Source organism: Jaculus jaculus, chromosome 6 (genome assembly GCF_020740685.1).
Source record: "Jaculus jaculus isolate mJacJac1 chromosome 6, mJacJac1.mat.Y.cur, whole genome shotgun sequence".
Lineage (NCBI taxonomy): Eukaryota > Metazoa > Chordata > Mammalia > Rodentia > Dipodidae > Jaculus > Jaculus jaculus.
The window spans coordinates 137,010,008-137,031,207 of NC_059107.1; the positions used below are offsets into that span (position 1 = coordinate 137,010,008).

Sequence of the window (21,200 nt, forward strand, 5' to 3'; positions counted from 1 at the left end):
TTCAAGGCATGAGTGTTGATGATGCAAGATCCTTTCCCCAGTTCACAGAAATCTCGACCCTCTGCCCCTGTGTTCTGGGGCAAGGCCAGGCGTTGTGTGGCAATTCAGCTTCTTATCATAATTCTGAGTGAGAGTCATTCACAAAACGCAGGCATGTGCTGGTTTTAGTCATTCTAAGTGTGCAAATATAGAACTAAGAAGAAAGAGAAAGAAGCAGATAAGACTTTGAACTTGAACTTCCCCATTGACTGGAAGCAATGAAAATGTTCTGCTATCCATTTGCTGTTACTGTCTTGAAAAACCCTCACAGCCCATGCTTTCAAGGAAGAATAAAGTCTGTGTATTTGATTAAAGTCAGTCTGTTAAAACAATGGTATTGGAATTTTCTCAGTGAAAGCATTGTGGGCTTTTTCTTTTCTTTTTTTTTTTTTTTTTTTTTTTTTTTTACAACCACCAAGATTTCTCACTTAAAAACAGTCTTTTGGGGATTTGCTTCCAAATCCCATGCATGGTTGGTGAGTTGGGAGTGAATGGGAAAATAGAGGAAAGAAGGGTGGTGAGCAGTGGATAATTGTTAAAGCTAGGTGTCATTATACTGTTATCCTTTTTTTTTTTTTTTTTTTTTCAAAGTAGGGTCTCATTTTAGCTCAGACTGAACTGGAATTCACTCTGTAGTCCCAGGCTGGCCTCAGACTCACAGAGATCCTCCTGCCTCTGCTTCCCAAGCACTGGACTTAAAGGTGTGCACCACCATGCCCAGTTTATACTGTTGTATCTTTGAAAATTAAAACAAAATGATCATTACTATGTATAAAACATTTACTCCTATCATACCTTCATTTCTCTACTCACATTTATAACAGAGCTTCAGGCAATGACTGTTTATCTTATTTCTGCTTTTTCATCCTGTGTCCCCTGGTCACATCACTTCATTTGGCTCCCATCCTAGCTTGCCTCTAAGATACTATTGTCGCGGTCACTGCCAACCTCCATCTTGCTATTGGGTGGTTAATTCTCTTCTCATTATACTTGACTGTCAGCAGCATTTGATCTAATACACCCGTTTTTGTTTCTGTGTTCTTGCTGATGTTAACTCACAGTTGTTTTTGGATATTTTGCTTTCTGACCACTTGCTGTTGGAAAGCCTCCAAAACTGTACCTATGAAATGCTCTACACTCATTTTCTGGATATTCCCACTAGGACCTATTGATTTTAATATCTTGTTAACGTATATTTTCAACCCTGATCTTCAGACTTGAGTGTCTGAAAGGCACCTCAGATTTAATGTATCCAAAGTTAGAACTGTTGTGGCATTGGTGCTATAGTAGTGATCATAGCTAATTTCCAAATAAGAACTCTTAATTTGTGCCTTATTTTCTCCAGTAGGCTTTACCATTCTGTTTTTCTTTTGTTTCTTTCTTTTCGTAACATCTCCACTCATCTAAAGCCATTGCTTCCTCTGCTCCAATTCCAGTCAACCCTCTGCTGTCTCTCACTGGGCTTCCATGTTGCCTCCTGACTTGCCGCCTTATCTCTGTGCATGCTATATTCCAGGTACACAGCAGCCAGGCAAGCACCTTAACTGCTAGGCCATCTCTCCAACACCCCACCTTTTAAATAAATTTTATTTTATTATTTTATTTATTTAATTATTTGACAGAGAAAGAGGGAGAGAGAGAGAGAGAGACAGAGATAGAATGGGTATGCCAGTGCCTCCAGCCACTGCAAATGAATTTCAGATGCGTGTGCCCCCTTGTGCTTCTGGCTAATTTGGCTCCTGGGGAATTGAACCTGGGTCCTTTGGCTTTGCAGGCAAACGCCTTAATTACTAAGCTATCCCTCCAGTCCCAGAACTGTTTCTTTATTATTATTATTTATGGCTCTTCTTGGGGTCTTTGACTTTTTTTCTTTCTTTATTTGGGAGAGAGAGAGAAAGAGGCAGAAAAAGAGAGTAAAGGAGAGAAATGAAGAGACAAATGAGTGTGCTGGGACCTCCAGCCAGTGCAAATGAACTCAAGACGCATGCACCACCTTGTGCATCTGGTTTATGTGGGTCCTGGGGAAACTGAACCTGGGTCCTTTGGCTTTGCAGGCACATGCCTTAACCACTAAGCCATCTCTCCAGCCCTCTTTTTTTGAATTATTATTTTAAAAAACTTTAAATTTTATTCTATTTTTCAGAATGATTTCTTTCAATATAATGTCACTTCCTATGTACTTCCTCCATTGGTTCCTCATTGAACTTAGAAAAACTCACACTCCTTCACAGGAGAGTTCCCACTCCATCTGTGCTTGTTTCCCACCTCACTCCCGTGACCACTACTGCAGTGCACCTGGTCCCCCTTTCTGCTCCCCAAATACACTCTGTTGATTTTCTTACCTTAAGAGCTCTGTCTCTTTCTGCCTCTCTTCCTCCTATCCCCATTTATAGTCCACAGAGCTGCCTTCTTCTCATGGAAATCCCAGTCAAGCCACCTCCCTGGAGAGGGTTTCCCTAACCTCTCCGTCTACAGCCCCCTGCAGCCCCGGTCATAAATAGGAGTAAGGGACACATGTTTCATGTACCTAGTTTTTGTTCCTCGCTTATAAACTCCATGAAAGCAGGCACTTTGTCTCCTTAGGTGCTGTGTCTCTGGCACCTGGAATGCTGGGCGGAGCATACAAGAGGTAGACCAATGTTGCATGCATAAACAAACGAATGACTTTTTAAAATATTGTTATTACTTATTTACTTAAAAGCAACAAGAGATTGAGAGAATGGGTACAACACAGCCTCTTGCCACTGCAGTTGAACTCCAGATGCACATGCCACTTTGTGCATCTGGCTTTTCATGGTGCAAACAAGCACCTTTAACTGCTGAGCCATTTCTGTAGTCCCTGAGTGACTCATGTTTGTCTCTGAAGACCAGGGAACTTTGCTTGTAAGAGCTAAATCTGTGCAGCTTTACTCCAGACTAAATTCCTCTTTCCTAATTCCCTGTTCATTTGTATATTTGGCTCTGCACACTATGTAAAAGCTTGTTCAACATTCTTAAATAGATTAAAGAAATACTTTGGGTTTTCATCATCTTCAGCAGTCACATTTTATCTTAGGCACCAACCAGAGGAGACTTGTTCCAGTTCGAACCAGTAATATTTCATGGCTGTTGGCATATCTTCTCCAGCTCAGCCAAGGCCGTTCCCCGCCAAGCAAAGAAAAGACTTACTAGCTCCAATTCTTCTTGGGTGTAAGACACATTGTTTCTCCTAAATTTTCTCTACATTCTGTTAGTTGCTGTGTTAGTTACTTTTCTTGTTGCCGGAACAAAAAATATCAGAAGAAAAGCAACTTAAGAAGCCAGACGTGGTTGCCTATGCATGCCTATGATCTCAATACTTGGAAGACTGAGTTAGGAGTATAGTCATGAGTTCAAGGTCAGCCTGGGCTACATAGTGAATTCCAGGACAGCTTAGGCTAGAATAATACTCTGCCTCAAAAAAACAAAATAATTAAAAACAAACAAAAAAGCAAATTAACGATGGAGAGGTTTGTTTAGAGGGTACAGTTTATCATAGCAGGAAGAACATGGTGGCAGGAAGCTAGCCGATCACTCTGTGTTTATGGTCAGGGAGCAAAGAGAGGTGCTTCCCAGTTAGCTTTCTCCTTTCTTTTCTTTTTAAATAAAGTTTATTTTATTTTATTTATTAGCAAGCAAAGAGATACATATAGAGGTAGAAGACAGACAGAGAGAGAATGGGAGTGCCAGGGCCTTTAGCCACTGCAAAAAAACTCCAGACCATGGGCCCCTTGTGCATCTGGCTTACATGGATACTGGGGAATTGAACTTGGGTCCTTTGGCTTTGCAGGCAAGCACCTTAACTGCTAGGCCATCTCTCCAGCACTCCCCTTTTAAAATAAATTTTATTTTATTTTATTTATTTGCAAGGAGAGAGAGAGGAAACAGACAGAGAATGGTTTTTAATGTGAGAGCAAGAGTGAGTGAATGAGTAAGTAAGAGAGAAAGAGAGAGAGAGAATTGGCATGCCAGGCCCTCCAGCCATTGGACTTGTATTCCAGAAGTGTGTGCCACATTGAGCATATGTACCTTTGTTTGTCTGGCTTACGCAGGACCTGGAGAGTTGAACATGGGTTCCTAGGCTTTGCAGGCAAGCACCTTAACTGCTAAGCCATCTCTCCATCCCAGCTTTCTCCTTTTTCTACAGTCCCATGGAACAGTTTAGTAGTCCTTCCCTTCTTTCCCTTCTGGTTTACAGCTTCAGGATTGCTGAGATGAGCTTCCAGACCAGGCACAGTTATGGAGGAAGGGATATTTCTTGAAGCTTACAGATCCAGGGGAAGTTCCTTAGTGGCAGAAGAAGCTGGCCTGTCTTCAGAGGATCAAACACAGAGAGAGAAGCACAAGCCTAAAAGCAAAAAGCCACACGGCACAGCACACTTCAGGAACTCCAGCTAGGCACACTTTGCATATCTTTAGATTGAAATCTCAAAACCACCACCACACCTTAAGATCCACCAAGTGACACTGCCTCCAGCCAGGTGGCTGTACATGCAAACTACAAACTAATAAAACACTAAATATTTTATTCAAATTACTACATTTTGCCCCTGGCCCCCTACAGATTCATAACTATCACATATTGTAAACTGTACTCAGTTTAATTTTAAAGGCCCCCATAGTCTTGATCAACTTAAGATTGTAAGTCCTGTAAAATCAAACAAGTTCACTACTTCCAACATATAAAGGCACAGAGTAAACATTTTCAACTGGTATAAAGCATAGTAAGGAGACCCTAAAACAATGCGAACTCAACCACCATCAAACAAACATCAAACTTCTACAGTTCATGTTCAGTACAACCAGGGATTGACAGTCTCCAGATTTTCTAATTTCGCCCCTCCAACTGGGCAGAGCAGCCAGGGAACACTTCCATCCTAGGCCAACAGTGCGCTCTATGGTAGCGCTTGCATAGTCCCGCTATATCGAAAACACCTTCAGGTCTTTATGCAAATCACAGCCATCTTCCAAAGGCTCTTTCAGCCTGTCAGGGCATCAGGCCCTGCCTCATGCTGCATCTCAGCAGGGGCTCCTGGAACCGTGTGCAATTCACCATCACTCCACACATTAATGTTTCTGAAATCAATGCCAGGTGTGAAAGACACAGCTATATTCTTAATTCAGGGATAAAATAAATCACAACCTTGAAATGTATGTTTTTTTCTTCCTGTCAACTCCTTCCAAAAGAGTTTGCATTTCTATGATAGTCTTTCCTCAGGCATCCTTTTTTATTGTTTTAATGTAAAGCTGTTGGGCAATCTTCCTTAAGATTGTTCATGTGTTTGACAATAGCAAGTTCGGTAACCTAAGACCAGTCTCAGTGCCTGTAGTTTTAACTTGCTTGAGGTTTTCCAGTTTAAAAATCTTAAATCTCTCAGTCCAGTTATCTTTAGCCAAGCACATCAGTCCATTAAAAATTTAACCTTGATCAAACTCTCTGGGCCTGGGCAGCAGAATGCATCCATCCCTTATGTCAGTAGCCTAGTTTCAACAAAGTCCTCTGCAATATTTCCTTCCCCTTAGAAAGTTCATAAGTCAAGCCTCAGTACTGTCTGCATTTAGAATTCTCAAACTTTCATCAGAATAATCCATAAAACTTGATTTACCATTCCAGAATTCATCTTCAGTTGTAAACACCAAGTCTATGCCCATTCCTCCAAAACAAAAGTTCCAAAAGACTAACATCCACATGGTCAGGTTCATCTCACCCCATTCTTGGTACCAACTTTTGGAATAGACAGCTTCAGATTCACTGAGATGAGCTTCCAGACCAGGCACAGTTATGGAGGAAGGGATATTTCTTGAAGCTTACAGATCCAGGGCAAGTTCCTTAGTGGCAGAAGAAGCTGGCCTACCTTCACAGGACCAAACACACAGAGAGAAGCACAAGTCTAAAAGCAAAAAGCCGCACAGCACAGCACACTTCAGGAACTCCAGCTAGGCACGCTTTGTATATCTTTAGATTGAAATCTCAAACCCACCATCACACCTTAAGTTCCACCCAGTGAAACTACCTCCAGCCAGATGACTATAGATACAAACTACAAACTAATAAAATACTACATATATTGGGGGCCATCTATTCAAATTACCACAGCAGGCAAGTGCCTTAAAGTCATCTCTCCAGCCAAGTTTAAAAAACCCTGGTTCAATTCTCAAGGACTCACATAAGCCAGATGCACAAGGCGAAGCATGTGTCTAGAGTTCATTTGCAGTGGCTGGAGGCCCTGGTGTACCCATTCTCTCTTTCTCTCTGCCTCTTCCTCTCCCTCTCTCTCAAATAAATAAAATATTTTTTTTTTAAAAAAGATTAAGTGTGTCAATGCTGGGTGGAATTCCAGCTTGACCAGATCTGTTTGGTTATATAGACCTCTTAACTTCTTTTTTTTTTTTTTTTTTTTGGTTTTTCGAGGTAGGGTCTCACTCTGGTCCAGGCTGACCTGGAATTAACTCTGTCATCTCAGGGTGGTCTTGAACTCATGGCAATCCTCCTACCTCTGCCTCCCGAGTGCTGGGACTAAAGGCGTGCGCCACCACGCCCGGCTCTTAGACCTCTTAACTTCTATTTAAACCTGACCCTCATGTCAGGACCTGAAGATGGACTTGGGGCTATCACTCGGCCTCTGTATTTGTTCCTTCCCAATAAATCTCCTTTCTCTGCTTTCACCTTTACTCCCCTCTTTAACTGGCCTGTTGAGGATTGGTGGTGGAGCCCACCTTGTTAGGGCTGTCAGGCCCAGGCTCTGACCCACCAACATGGCTAATGATGTGGCCTGCAGCTTGAGAGCTGAAGGTAGCTCTTCCACACCATCTCCCAAATGCTGGGGAGGCTTCACACTTACAGAAGCCACAGCCTCTGTGTGTGTGTGGGGGGAGTTTCCTCCAATTTCCCCTACCTCCTGAAGGGCAGTAAGCCTCTCAGCTAATGCCTGGGCTATTTTTTAGTAGTCCCTGACACATCTTGTGAACTCACAGAATCATGCACAAAGTGTGTACAAATAGGTGTCAAAGAAAAAAATTAACGTGCCTGAAAAAGAATTTTAATACCATTGCAATGAATAGTTCAGCGGCTCACGTTATATTTTATTTATGCTTTCTGAGTTTGTATGTCTTTAATCCTCTTAAAAATGTCTTTATAGTACACAGAACATCACAGTCATGAAGAACTATAGCAATATTGAACACAAAGACAGAGGAATACGTTTAGGCCACATGTGTGGGGACTATCTCACCCGCAGGCATGTGAACAAACAAACCAGCGGGAGGCCTGTCTTGCCCTGCGGGAGCTTTCGGGATGCTTCTGTGACCCCAGCATCCCACGAGAAAGCTTCATTTTCCCATTCCAGTAGGCTTTGGGTCATTTATGAAGAGAACCAGTAGGCTTTTGTCCAGGATTGGAAACAGCTCCTTTGCACCTCATTTAAGACTCAGGTTAGGCTTCACTTTCCTCTTTAAATTTGCCTCAAGACTCCTGGGAAAACCCAGTGGCTATGTATGTATATTTTTGTTTTCTCTAGAAACTATACCTGTTTTAAAGTCAGGAAAAATCTTTTGTGGCTCCCCCTTAAATATTTGCTGAGTGACTATTGTTGGGGATACCAGCAGAAGTACTCTATCAGCAGAAGTGTTTTGATTTAATCTGTTATTATTCTGGAATGAAGGGAGATAATGAGGTATAGTGGAATAAGACTGACTGGGGAACCACACCCGCTATGTCAAGCATGGTTCTAAATATTATTGCCCCCCCATCACATTTTTATTTAGTTATTTATTTATTTGGTTTTTCGAGGTAGGGTCTCTAGCTAAGGCTGACCTGGAATTCACTATGTAGTCTCGAACTCACCGCGGTCCTCCTAACTCTGCCTCCCGAGTGCTGGGATTAAAGGAGTGCACCACCACACCCAGCTTCCCCTCCCATTTTATAGGTGAAGAAATAGACACAGAGCAATCAGATGACTTGCTTAAACTCATAGCTGCAGAGTCAGATCTGAATTCAGGCTCCAGAGCTTGGGCCCTTGGCCATTGTTTTTCTGGAAGATTAGAAGACCGAGAGAGCTCAGAGCTCAGCTCCCTGATGCCTGAAATCTGCCAAGTCCCATCCGTTGTTCCTGTCACTGTGTTGTTACTAGAGAACCACACTGAACCCTATGGCTGACTCCATGTGCAAGCTCTTCTTCTCCAGCTGGGCCCCTTCTGAGCTTTATGATAATGAGGTCCTGCAAGTCCTAGGAAAGCCAGCCAGGAAATGCCGAAAAGTCTCTGTGGCCCAGGAAAGAGCACCCGGCGCTTATTTCATTCCATAGCTTGTAATCTGGCTCTCTTACCATGAACGTTCTGGGTCCTCTTACAAGTGCAGGGAGGAGGAAGGCACTCTCAGGAGTTAGGGGAGGGAGAGGGGAAGGAGGAGAGAGTGGGCATCTCTCTCTACCTGATTGCATTTTGGTGGCCTCATGTTAAAATGGGAAACTTGAACTATATTATTCTTTCTTAAAGTGAAAGCTAATGATCCAGGTGGCCCCAGAATTCTATGAGAACTAGATTTTTACTTTAATAGTAAGAAGTCACATCACCTTCCTTATGGATCATCTCACAGAGCCTTGCCTCTGGATCTTAGTTTCTGAAGTGTCTGTAGCTTTGAGAGGAGAGTAGATTCACTTGAGGCAGCCACATTCCAACCTGCTGAAGTTCCTCTTATGCCATAACCTGCCCTACACGCAGGTGTCAATAGATGCAACAGAAGTTCCCTGAAGTGGGAGGTGCTCTGTTCCCTTTCCCTCCACTCCAGCTGAGGATGTTCAGTTCGAGCATGGCATTTAATCGTGAGCAGATCTGGGCTACCATTTGCTTTTGCCATAAAAATGTTCCACTGGAAGACATTTTATTGTGTTTTTAAAAATATTTATTTATTTGAGAGAAAAAGAGAGAGAGGGATGAGGGAGAGAGAATAAACACACCATGGCATCTTGCTGCTCTAAACAAGCTGCAGACACATGCGCCACTTTGTCTGGCTTTACACGGGGACTGGGGAATCAGACTGTGGGCCATCAGGCTTTGCAAGAAAGTACCCTGAACTGCTGAGCCCTCTCTTCAGCTCCCACTGGAAGACATTTTATAAAATACATCTTTAGTCTCTTAAGTTACTTAATTGAATCTTTGGCTTCAGGCCATGAAAACAAAGTAAAGGTGCAAAATAATAAATGATTATTCTGGATTGTTGAGAAAACACACAGATAGGTTTCTTCTATGAATCAGAAATCGGACATCAAGACCAGGCTAAATTAGAATCTGCTGTATAGACAGGCTGTGCATTAGTTCACTAATCATTTACATCAAAATGACCCATACAGACAGAGCTTACCTACCAGGTAGGAAGCCCTGAGTTCCATCTTCTGCCCCACATAAAACCAGACATGGAACACATGCCTGTAATCCCAGCATTTAGATCAGAAGTTTGAGGCCAACTTACACTACCTGAAACTCTGTCTCAAAAATGCAAAACAAAACAAATCGTAGCAGCACCTAAGCATCCAGTGTTTTCCTTTCGGCTTTGTAAGTCGATATATCACATAGATCCCGTCTTTGGTTTGTTGATATTTATTTACAAGCAGAGAAGGAGAGAGAGAGAGGGAGAGAAATGGGTGCACCAGGGCCTCCCACCATTGCAACTGAACTCCAAATGCATGTCCACTTTGTGCATCTGGCTTTATGTGGATACTGGGGAATCAAACCCAAGCTGTCAGGCTTTGCAAATGAGGTCCTCAGTGGCTGAGCCATCTCTCCAGCCCAAATCTTATCTTTGAACATGCCAATTTACTACAAAACATTCTTTAGTAGAAATGTGATAATAAGGGGCTGGAGGGATGGCTTAGTGGTTAAGATTCTTGCTTATAAAGCCTAAGAACCCAGGTTCGTTTCCCCAGAACCCTTGTAAGTTAGATGCTCAAGGTGGTGCTTGCCTCTGGAGTTTGTTGCAATGGCTAGAGGCCCTGGCATGCCCATTCTCTCTCTCTCAAATAATTTAACAAATAATATATTTTTTTAATGTGATAACAAGTATACAATGATGAGGCTTTTTTCAAACCCTGCATATATAAGCCAGCACTCTGTACTGAGCTACATCCTAGCCCTTGGTTTCTTGAGACTGATTTCTCTTGAACTCACTATGTGGCCCAGGCTGGCCTAAGCTCAGGATCCTCCTGAGGCTTTCAACCCTTGAGCACTGGGATTATGGGTGTGGACTAACAAGGCCTCGGAGTCTTTGCTGATGTTAAAAGTTTACTGGGTAAGCCGGGTGTGGTGGTGCACATGTTTAGCCCCAGAACTTGGGAGGCTGAAGTAAGAGGATTTCCGCGACTTTGAGGCAAGCTTGAGACTATATAGTGAATTCCAGGCCAACCTGGGCTAGTGGGAAACCCTACCTGGAAACCACTCCTCCCCCCCACCAAAAAAAAGCACCTAGCTTAGTGGTTAAGGTGCTTGCCTGTGAAGCCTAAGGACCTAGTTTGACTCCCTAGTACCCACATAAGCCAGATGCACAAGGTGACACATGTATCTGGAGTTTGTTTGCAGTGGCTAGAGGCCCTACCATGCCCATTATCTTTCTCTCTCAAATAACTAAATTAAATATTATTTTTTAAAGTTTATTGGGTGCTCACTTCAGCAGCACATATACTAAAATTGGAACAATACAGAGAAAATTAGCATGGCCCCTGTGCAAGGATGACATGCAAATACGTGAAGCGTTCCATATTTTTTAAAAAAACAAACAAAAAACAACTTAATTGGGGCTGGAGAGATGGTTAAGGCACCTGCCTTCAAAGTCCAGCAACCCAGGTTTGATTCCCTAGTACCCATGTAAAGCCAGATGTATAAAATGACACATGCATCTGCAATTGCAGTAGTTTGAGGTCCTGGCATGCCCATTCTCATTCTCCCTCTGTCTGTCTGTCTGTCTTTTGTTTCTCTCTGCTTGTAAATGAATGAATGAATAAATAATTTATTGATTAAGCCACCATGCCATAATTCCAGTCCTCAAGAGGCTGAGACAAGAATATCACAAGTTTGAGGTTCTGTCTCAAAACTGAAACAAAACAAAACAGTTTATTTATTTTGGGTTACACTATGTTAGAGGAACAGAATAGATAGATGGATGATAGACAGATAATAGATGTCAGATAGATAGATATGTAGGTAGGTAGGTAGATAGATAGATAGATAGATAGATAGATAGATAGATAGATAGATAGACAGACAGACAGACAGATAAACATAGACATGTGAGCAGATTTATTGGAGGAACTAGATCAAGTGAGTATGGAGTCAAAGTTGTCAAGAAGCTGAAGAGCCAGGACAGCTCTCTCTCTCTGTCTCTCTCTCTCTCTCTCTGTGTGTTGAGGGGAGGGGAGGTATAAATCCTATTGAGTCCAAGAAGAATGCCAGCTGATGTCCAAGAGCAAGGAAAGATTAATGTCCCAACTTAAGAGGGGGAATTTGTCTTTTTTTTTTTTCCTTCAGGCCCTCTACATGGGTGAGGGTGGTCTTACCATGTTCTGAGTTGGATGCTAATCTCTTCCAAAACCAACTTCACGTGCTAGCTATCTGGACACTCCTTATGCCTAGCCAGGTTGGCACATAAAATTCACCATCATATAGATGTTAACTGTATCTTGTTCAGTTCTTCTTGCTCTGAGTTTGGGCAGTTTTTCTTCATGTGATGGCATTTTAAAGGTTCATCTGTTTCTTGTTGCTGGATCTACAGGCTTGGTGAGATTAGGTGAAAATAGTTAAAGTGGCGCTGCACGCTCTCAAATGCACCACAGCAAGAGAAGCATCAAGCCTGGCGGCCCCATTCGTAATGATTGTAGGACTGACCAGAGGGTTCTTATGTGCTCATCCTCATCCCTCCATTACGAAGTTCCTGTCACCCTCTCAAATAGTGACTGAATGTTCACTGATGATCACGGCCAAGTTCTGCTCATTCATGACTGTGATGCAAAATGGTGGTTTTAACAATTTTTACATTTCTTCCACATTTATCAGCTGTCCTTTTTCTCTGGAGGACAGTCTCTTCTCAACCCTGTTGTCCTGACTTGTAGTTGTGAAGTGCTCCTTTAAATCAGGGCTCGGAGAGGGGTCTCATGGTAATAGTCACCACCTCAGGGTGAAAGCAGAGTCGAGCCAGCTGTCAATGACGTAGCCAGGAGGACTGTGGGCCAGGCTGCCAAGCTGCTTGTTCAATGGCCTTGGCTGTTTGTGCTCCTTTTCTGCAGAGGACAGCAATATTTGTAGCAAACTGCAAGAGGTAAAGGCTGGAGGTCTACTTAGCTGTGGGGAAGTCTATCCTAGTGGAACCTCTGAACATACTCTTTGGTCGACTGGTCTCCTGAGAAAGTGGATAAACCATGATTAATATATTTTATTGGGGAGAGAGGCATTTATTTTTCTGGGATTTAAAGAACAAAGCAATACACTGTTGTTAGAACAGTCTTACCCCTAGGGAAGGATCTTTTTCAAATCCCTTCGGTGCCCAGCCTGCTTCCTTTTATCCAGAACTAACATTTCTGGCAGAGGGTGGGAGGCCTATGGCATCTTCATCTGTGGCCTTTCCTGACCTTAGTGGGGGCTCTGGGGGCTCCAGGGTGTCGTCCAGCAGCGAGGCCTTTCTGTTTAGAAGGTTCCTCAGGGGTCGTGGGGACAGCACGCGTAGCAGGAACTCTTTGCCGTGCACTCGATGGCAGGATGGCAAAGGAGGGAAGAGCTACCCCTCTCAGGTACCAGTTAGCCCCAGGTGCCAGGTTTATTCCACAGATAAAAGGCCGTTCTTCAGAGCCTTCCGCGGTATTGTTAGGAGTAACCACTTCTGGAAGGTGATGCAAATACCAAGTTCTGGGAAGAGACTTGAGCAGATCAGGATGGCTTCTTGATGTACCGCCCGCTGTTCTCCAGCATTCTTCCCTCTTCTTCCTGCTGTGCATCCAGACTACAATTCCCAGCCTTCCTTGCAACTAAGGGAACCTGAAGTCTACTCAGTGGGATAGAAATAGAGAGAGGCGTACCGCTCCCACATGCTCTCTCTTTCATCTTTTTTCTCCCTTTGGGCTGACTGGAGTGGCGGCACCGGTCCCCAGGACAAGCTCGAAGGTGGCAGCGTCTATCAGCCTGGAACCTGACCCTGTGGGGGACACTCAGTCCACCAGCGTATTCTCCGGTCCAGAACTGTTTGTAAGAAAAGAGATGTGGACTTAGCTTACTTTAACGAATACAGGCTTCCTCTTAAGAATTATTTAACTCTACATTTCAGTACTAAGCCTCTAAAAACACCCAGAAAACTATACTATATGTGTCCTGCCTGGTCAGTAAATTGCTACCAAGTCTTAGCTCAGGAGATCTGCCTCCCCTGACATTCTGAGAAGCAAAAGTCACAAATTGCTTCCAGCTGAAATGGAAAATAAACAAAACAAAACAAAACAGAAACTCCTTTGTGGTGAGCAGAATAATGCCTCTCAGTAAACAGCCTCATATCTGAACCCCCAGAATCTATAGATATATTAACTTTACACAACGAGGTGATTAATGGTTCTGATCTTGAGATGGGACATTGTCTTGGACTATCTAGATGTAGTCAAATCACAAGAAAATATTGAAAGTGGAAGCAGGTCATAGGGACTTGATGTAAGGTCTTGACACCCCCCATCCCCCAGTATTTATACTTTGAACTGGGCCATGAACCAGGAACACAGGTGGTCTGTAGAAGCTGGAAAGGACAAAGCAACAGAATGCCCCCAGAGCTGCCAACAATAAATATAGTCTATTGACACCTTAGTTTAGCTGAGAGCCAGGCCAGGTTTCTGACTCGCAGAATCATAAAATAATAAATTTCTATTGTTTCAAGTCCTTTGTGATCGTCTGTGGTAGAGGCAACAGAAAAATCGCATGCCATCTCATATGAAGCACACACATTTAAAAACCAAGTAAATTGATGCCTACCCTAGGTACAATAGCCCCAAGTCTCAGGAGAGCAGTGACATGCAGCCTTGGGTGTCCGCTGTAGGCATGGTGTACTCGTCAGGATAAGCCGCTAATATTGTGGTCAGGCCCCTGGGCAAGTGACACAATTAAGATTTTGTTTCTTTCTAAATAACCACCCCTCTTCTACTGTTGAAATGTGGCTACTTCATCTCCCAATTAGTGTGTCATGCTTGTAATTCACACCAAATGAAACTGCTGGAAATTAAAACCTCATCTCCTATTGGGGAGAAAGGAAGAATGAGAGAAAGAGGGAGAAGCAAACAATTCGAAACCAAAAACTGAACAAAAGACTCCTAGATTCAGATCTCAGCCTAGTCTGGCCATGGACTCAAGTGTTGGATCTTGCATTAACCTGCCTGATCCTTAACTTCTTGGAACTCTGAGAAGTTGATTAATTGTACCTGCTGCACACAGGTGCTAAGAATTAATAAATGCTGGTTAAGGATGGTGAGCATGCCAAGTCTGACAGCTGTTGTTCTTACAGTTTCTCAGAATACATCAGAGTTTCCTTTTAAAGCTTATGATGAATTCAAAACGTCATTCTTGAGTTGGGAACCAGATATCTGTGTACCGAATATTCTTAAAGCTACCGAGATTTCCTTGCTATGGTTATGATTCAATTCTAAAGGTCAAATCGTCTTGTCTTTATATTATTTTTAAGGTTTCTCTCTCTTTGAGTACAACAGAATTCAGGAAGACAGAGTTTAGTCTTACAATGAGGTCATTTGGGGTCCAAAATTTTTTAATCATATTTTTATTAATATATGTGATTAAAAACTCTGAAATAATAGGAACTGGAAGTCATTATAGAAATTACTCTGAAAGGGGTAGGTTAGCCCTATTTATTTATTATTTAAAATCTTTAATGAATTATTTAAAAACATTCATTTATTTTAAAGATTTTATTATTACATCATAGTCAGTTCTCCCTTTTATTTATTTATTTTTTTAAGCTATTCCTCAGAGTTTAGCTAACTACCGTTTTCTCCTACCCAATTTACTGAGTCATTCAGTATAATGGAAAACAATGTCTTATGTATATAAATAAATATGTAAACAGTAACAAAACAAAAGCTAGCTAATGTAGAAAAATCCTCACTTCTCTGATGAAATGTATATTAGCAAAACCACTAGACATCTCTATTTCTTTTTTTTTACATGAGATTAGTACATTAAAATGATGTCCTATGGGCTGGAGAGATGGCTTAGCAGTTAAGCGCTTGCCTGTGAAGCCTAAGGACCCCGGTTCGAGGCTCGATTCCCCAAGACCCAGGTTAGCCAGATGCACAAGGGGGCGCACGCATCTGGAGTTCATTTGCAGTGGCTGGAGGCCCTGGCGCACTCATTTTCTCCCTCTCTCTCTCTCTCTCTCTGTCTGTCGCTGTCAAATAAACAAATAAATAAACAAACAAAAATTTTTAAAAAATGATGTCTTACTGTTTGCTACACATACTTCCTATCCTGGCCAGTGTCCACTTTCTGGCCATGACGCAGTGTGTAACTCGTGCCTTGGCGATGACATTGTCAGAGGGAAGGAGGGAGGCCCTGGATTGTCATAACGCTAAAGCCAGCACAGTTCCTTCACAGACCTCCTGCCGATGTTCAGCAAGCCCCTGTGGAACATGTGACCTCCAAGGCCTGATGGAGGAAGAACAGCATGTGAGTTGCCATGTCCTTCGACACCGGCAATGGCAGCTGCTGGCTATGAGCTGACTGGGTATTTTCAATGTATTTTCCTACTTTGGGAAAATGTCCAGGTCCATGTGTTTTCTTTCTGTGGCTGAAACTGTCAGCCAGATAGGTGGGACTTCCCTTTTTAAACACCCAGCAGTAGACCTCCCTGGGGTCATTTTGTGCTCCGGTGTCTCCTTCCTGCTGAGCATATCACAGGGGCTGGAGAGATGGGTCCACAGCTAAGAGCTCTTGCCTTACAAGCAGGAGGGCCTGAGAGGGCCCGATTTGCCCAGAGTTGGGTTTCCCAGCACCCACATAAATAGCTGGGTGTGGCCACACATCACTGTAACCCCAGTACTGTGGGGAATGAAGACCAGAGAAATTCTTGGGCTCACTAGTGTGACCAAAAACAGCAGCTCTGGGCACAGTGAGAGGCCTCATGTTGAGGGGACACAGCAGAAAGAGAAAGAGAGAAGGAACCTGCTGTTCTCTGACCCCCCACACACTCAGGGGCACATGCATCTGACACACATGTGCACATACCACACACACATACTAACACGCAGACACCAAAAAGAACGTAGGTGCTTCCTCATATTTGCAACGTGATAATCTATGTGTTTTCATTGCTTTTAAGTTATGAGGTAGAAAACATACACTTAGTAATTGAAAATGAACTGAAAAATGTTTGTAGAATAAATATTTCATGACATGATTTGATAAAATAGGTTTTAATAACTTTTATTAACCTTATTGAATAACAGGTTAAATCTAAAATAAATCAGTAAAAACTCATATCTTTAAAAAAAAAAACTTACATGGAATCTTTATCTAGCACATCCCCTCCAATTTTTTTTTTTTTTTAAATCTGGTGGTTTCAGATAACATTGCAGTCATCTTAGAACTAATCCACACTATATTACTTTTTCAGAATTCACGACTCCTCATTGCTGGCCAACCTTCTCTTCAGATTTGTTTACAGGACAAACGAAAAGCCTCATAGCTTTCTCAAACCAATGTTTTGAGTCGCTTAGGGCATGATACCTTAGTAAGATTGGAGAAGTGTGACGTAGGACTTTGCTTTGAAAGTGGGAGAAAGAATACTGTTCATAACTAAAAGTTCTTGGGCAGTTTTAAATATATTTTATTTATTTATTTCTTTGAGAGAGAGAAAGAGGAAGGGAGCGAGGGAGGGAGGGAGACAGAGAGAAGGATAGAATGGGCACACCAGGCCCTCCAGCCACTGCAAATGAACTCCAGAGGCTTGTGCCCCCTTGTGCATCTGGCTTACATGTGGGTCCTGGAGAGTGGAACCAGGACCCTTCAGCTTTGCCGGCAAATGCCTTAACCACTAAGCCATTTCTCCGGTCTTGGGCAGTTTTAGAAAGGATGTATATGTAATTGAGGATTTAGAATCCCCTGTTTAGTTTGCCAAGGTGAAAGAAGCCAAGATCTTCTAAAGAGTAAAGAAAAGAAACAGGAAGGAGACCTGGTAAACACTGGAACCCAATTGCCAGTTCGGGAACCAGGTAAAGAGGGGGGGCTGATAGTGCTCTGGGGACCACACCCCGGCGTGCATTTAGAGACCTTTACGCTTAGGTGCATAAGCTGCTCATTTTAGCTTAACGTACACTTGGGCCGTATAAAAAAACGAGGAATTAAGAGATATACCTGTAAGCTGTTCATTCCTATTCCATATAAGTAGGACTCTTTCCCTAGATTGTTTTAGTTTTACTAATTGAATAGCAATAGGATGCCAAAACTTGTATTTTTGTAGCTGTCTTTCAAGAATAAAGATGAAATAAGGTAGCATACTTTTTTTTTAATCTAGAGCTGTTTTGTGAATTTGATATAATGCAGTATACAATCTTTAGAGTGTAGCATCTATTTTCTCCAGTATCTAGATTCCAAACAAGCCAGGGATCCATAATTGGAAAACAAAGTTTTAAAAATCAATGTTAACAATAATATTTGGCTATTTTCAAAGTCTATTTGGAAGTAGGTTGTTTCACAAAACTAAAAAATGAATTTGAACTATATCTAATATGATGATCACTTTATTCATAAGTTTAGAAATTGTTTCTATTTTTAGCCATCATTTCTACAGCAGATCCACAAGGGAGGGAAGGAATAAAATTGCAAAGAATGAATTTAAGTAAAACTTCAAGATATTTTGTTCAAAAGGGAAAAGGGAGATTATTATATGTATTTAATTTTTTAGATAGGGAGCATTATATATTTATAGTAGATTTGTTTAATTTTATTAGCTCATGAAATTATCTGTGTCTTCTCTATTTCACCACTATGCTCACCCTGTTTCTCAGTGAGACTACAATGTTTTAGCCAGTGACACTATTTTGGAGTTCTCTGCATTTTATCTTATAATTGCTTCAGCTTTTTGCAACTTTAGCTCATACCTTTCCAGTCCCTGATAATCTGAGTGGACCAGTGCCACTGAATATCTGCTCCTGTGGTTACTGACAAGCTTCTCCAGGTTTTCTTTAAAGAACCTCAACCTCAATGGGCTACATAATAAATGTCCAGGAAGGTAGAACACAGTAGTTCATCCCAAGTATAAAATCTTTATGAAACTTTCTTTTTTATCTTAAATATTTTAAAGTCTTTTCTTCAAGTCTATAATATAGTCATGTGAGTTAATACACATGCTGATAAAATGGAGCCCTCCCCAGGAAAAGCAATTTGTTTATTCTATTTCCTTGTGCTATATAATTTGAACCTGGATTGTCTCCAGTAGGCCCATGTACACACGGCTTATTCCTCTGCCTATAGTGCCAGAGTAGGGCCCAGTGGGAATTAGGTCATCAGGTTGTGTCTCTGAAGGGAACATTGGACTCTGACCCCTTCCTTTGCTTCCTGAGGTAAACAGACCTCCTGTGCCTGAAGTTCCCTTCATGATATATGGTCCATCACAAGCCCAGAGCTGCAGGGCCAAGTGACCATGGACTGAAACCTCTGAAACTGTGAGCTCAGATAAAGTTGAATACCTCAGATATTTTGTAACAGTAATAGAAAACTGACTAACACACTGTGTAGTCTAGGAACCCTGGGTGTTCTTAAAAGAGTAGTAGATTGGTCATGAATATACTCCGCCCATGATCGCATCAATTAGTTGTTATGACTCTGGGTGAACGATTTAACCTACTGGTTACTTTTCTCGATCTTTTGATAAAAATACTGGACAGAAGTAACTTAAGGGAGGGAGTAATTATTTTTGTTTACAGCTTCAGGGGGTTTCAGTCTACTGTGGTGGGACAGAGAAGGCTGGAGCAGCTTGGTCCACAGCAGTAGGAGCATAAGGCAGCTGGGATATCATGACGGCCAACCAGAAAGCAGAGCACTTAGGCTACAACCAGAGGTGGTTATAGTCTTCAAAGTGGCCTGTGTCTGTCAGTCAAGCTCTGTGTTCCAGAGGCTTCATAACCTCCCTACACAGTGCCCACAGCTGGGGTCCCATTGTTCAAACACATCGGAGGCCCATGGAGGACATTTCAGATGCAAACCATGACATTCATCTTCATCTTTTTATAAAATTTTTTTTAATAATTTGTTTTATCTTATTTATTTGAGAAAGAGAGACAGAGAGAGAGAAGGAGACATAGAGAGAGAAAGAGAATGGGCGCACCTGGGCTTCAGGCACTGCAAAGAACTCCAGTCACATGCACCACCTTGTGCATCTGGCGTACGTGGGTACCGGGGAATCGGACCTGGGTTCTGTGGCTTTGCAGGCAAGTGCCTTAACCACTAAGCCATCTCTCTATCCCATTGTCTCCATCTTTTTAATGAAATTTACTTCTGTCGGGGGGCAGTGTGGAGGGAGGGGAGGGTAGTCAGACTAAATAACCAGAAAGTCTCTTCTTTCAATCATGCTAGGGTGTCATGGGTCTGAATGTCAGACCTATGGCTCTTTGGAGCCTATGTTGCTATATGTCATAGTCCAAAGGCCAGTTTATATATGTCATTCTCACCCTCTTTATTATTTCATAATTATAGTATAAGCATTTTTTGTTTGTATTTTTTGAAAGATAGAGTTTTACTATATAGCCCAGGATGGTCCTCAAACTTTTGGCAATCCTTCTGTCTCAGCTTCCTGAATGTTGAGATTATAGACATGAGCAGTACTCCTCACCTGTCTTCTTATTTTCTTCTTACTGTTTTATTCTTCCTACCCCCTCCCTTCCTCATCCTGACCTTCTTCTCCCCTTCTTCTTTTTCTTTTCCCCAATATTTGGGATTGAACACAGGGATTTTTTTTATGTTAGGCAAGTACTCTACCATGGACACCTCCAGACCAAATATTTTTTTTTTAACTTAAAACAGCTGTGTACTTTATTTGTGTTTATTTATTTATTAGAGACAGAGAGAGGAAGAGGAAGAGAGTGAGAATGGGCATTCTAGGGCCTCTAGCCACTGCAAAAGAACTCCAGATGTATGTGCCACCATGTGCATCTGGCTTACTTGGGACCTGGAGAATCGAACCTGGGTTCTTAGGCTTCATGGGCATGTGCTTTAACTGCTAAGCCATCTCTCCAGCCCAGCCCAGCCCAAAGATTTTTTATTATTTAATAAATAAAGAGTGAATTGACATACTTGCATAGTATCATTCTTCTTTTCTTTTTCTATATAGATAGAAATATGAAGTAAACCCATAGCCTTCCCTTGGCAAGTAACACACACATTAGCATAAAATCTCCCCTAACTTAGCCTGTTTTCATGTTAACCAGTTTTATCCCTTTCTCTTAACTTGTTTCCTCTCTGATGGAAACATAGTCACTCTTTCAAGTGGCAGCCAAAGAAATAGTCTCATGTAACCTTCTAAAGCAACAGCTGAACATTACTGCAAACTTTTTAAAGCAGTGACCGTCAGCAAAGAGCTTTGCTCTGGGCTGTCCAAGTTGCTAGGTAAAGTACGTACTCTCTATTTAACCAGAGCGTATTAGCCACAAGAATAAGCACCCACTGCTCTTGTTAAGCTTCTTAAGTGCCTCTCCAGGCTGTACCACACTGTACTTCTGACGTAGGACATTCTGTGCCTGTTTGAAAGCTAGTGTGACTAACATAGCTGCAGTTGCTGAAAGAAGAGAGCAAAGGAAAGAACCAGTGTGCTTAGAGAATAGAGAGTTGGGCTGGAGAGATGGCTCAGCGGCTAAGGCGCTTGCCCTGCACAGCCTAACAAGCTAGGCTTTGTTCCCCAGTACCCACATAAAGCCACAGGCACAAAGTGGCACATGCATCTGGAGTTCATTTGCAGATAGAAGTCTTGGTGTGCCCGTTCTCTCTCCTCTCTCCCTTCTTTCTCTGTGCTTGCAAATGAATAAATAATAAAGAATAGAGTTTCAGTGGTCCCTTTGCAAATTACTTTGTAGCTGACACACATATCATCACATAGCAAATATTATTCCTCACTTTCCAGATGGCAGAGA

General features: G+C 42.2%; 1 protein-coding gene and 1 non-coding gene across 3 annotated transcripts in view; both read left to right on the plus strand.

The window, feature by feature from the left end:
• Positions 1-21,200, plus strand: part of Cradd (CASP2 and RIPK1 domain containing adaptor with death domain) — a 180,191-nt gene that overhangs the window by 127,051 nt on the left and 31,940 nt on the right. The window lies entirely within an intron of this gene.
• LOC123461807 lies at positions 10,705-10,811 on the plus strand. The gene has a single exon (XR_006637872.1). It is a non-coding gene; the product is annotated as a U6 spliceosomal RNA (small nuclear RNA).